The sequence below is a fragment of the Solanum tuberosum genome, unplaced genomic scaffold (genome assembly GCF_000226075.1).
Source record: "Solanum tuberosum cultivar DM 1-3 516 R44 unplaced genomic scaffold, SolTub_3.0 scf00509, whole genome shotgun sequence".
Taxonomy (NCBI): Eukaryota; Viridiplantae; Streptophyta; class Magnoliopsida; order Solanales; family Solanaceae; genus Solanum; species Solanum tuberosum.
The window spans coordinates 306,120-306,361 of record NW_006239428.1 but is presented as its reverse complement, the minus strand read 5'-3'; positions in this window follow the sequence as shown (position 1 = coordinate 306,361).

Sequence of the window (242 nt, the reverse complement as noted above, 5' to 3'; positions counted from 1 at the left end):
ATTGTTAAAATAATATTCACAAAACTTCATCAGGTATGAATTAAATAAGTCAAGTTTATCATATTATTAAGAGATTTTTTTAAATAATATTAATAAATTAGAAAAATAATTTTAAAGCTATAGTAAGAACTTAACATAATATGATAAATTTGACTTATTTAATTCATACCTGATGAAGTTTTGTGAATATTATTTTAACAATAGGCAACACAAGTGAAAATTTTGATGAATATTGTTGGAAT